Source organism: Nannospalax galili, unplaced genomic scaffold (assembly GCF_000622305.1).
Source record: "Nannospalax galili isolate Female #2095 unplaced genomic scaffold, S.galili_v1.0 scaffold995, whole genome shotgun sequence".
Classification (NCBI taxonomy): domain Eukaryota; kingdom Metazoa; phylum Chordata; class Mammalia; order Rodentia; family Spalacidae; genus Nannospalax; species Nannospalax galili.
The window spans coordinates 1,436,109-1,437,193 of record NW_008337291.1 but is presented as its reverse complement, the minus strand read 5'-3'; positions in this window follow the sequence as shown (position 1 = coordinate 1,437,193).

The following is a 1,085-nucleotide window of genomic DNA, read 5'->3' as shown; positions in this document are numbered from 1 at the left end:
TTAAACTCTCGTTGTGTAGATTTGGCATTATTACCTTAGTTTGAACTAGAAATGCATTGTTTATTCTATAACAGCATCAAGAAACAAAAACAAAAGTAAATTGTAAGAGAATTGGAGAATCCTAGGCACCCCTGGTACCAGTAGATTAGGCTTGATATTAAAGAAGAAAGTACCCTCAGATACATATATATTCCAAATAATAGAAACACAAATCAAAGAAATCCATGTTTCTCACCAACCATTGTAGCTGTGAATGTAAAGCCAAGTTCTCAGGATCTCTTAGTTTCTAGACAAAAGCTATACTGGAAAAGAAACTCATGAGGGCAGCAGAAGGAACAGGGCATATGAATCAGTGTTCGTTGGTCTGAAAGTATGACTCTCCTGAGCAGTACCTGTAACCTTTTATGTATAGTGAAATTTAAAATGGTTAGGTGTAGTTAGAAAAGTAGGTGCCTGAGTACCAGTTGCTTGATGTCTAAGATCAAAAAGAGGGCCTACGATCAAAGTTTGAGCCCCTTTGCCTGAGAAAAAGTTTGGGAGAAAAAAAGGCTTTTAAAACATTTTTTCTTTGTCAATGGGGTAAGCTGCCTAAAATTCTTTAAATGTTTAGCAAAGTTGTCCAGCTGGTTTAGGCTAGTTGGGTCAAAATGGGGAGAAAGAGTCACCTAAAGGTTTTTAGCCAAATTTATAAGAAAATTTAAGAATGGGCCCAGCTGGAAACTTATCATTTTATTAGAATGTTAAAGAAAAAAATTTCAGAGCAGGCTAGCTGGTAATCTTGGCTCTTGGCAGCTGTCTGGAGGGGGTGAATAGCAGGAAGGAAAAAAAGTCTTGGGGTCATGCAGGTTTAAAGCATGCAAGGGAGGTCAGACACGTGGCAGGCTGGCAGGCAGTCACACAACAAGGAATAGAAAGCTTTAGTATGGGAAGGGGAGAGAGAGAAGAAGGATACAGAGCATTTGTATGTGTTGGATTGAAGGGTATCAGAAATCATTCGGAGTAAAGTGAGGAAGAAAGGCAGTGGAAGAGGATAAAGACAGGAAAAAGGATGGAAGACAGCAGACCTTGCAGGCCCATGGCAAAGG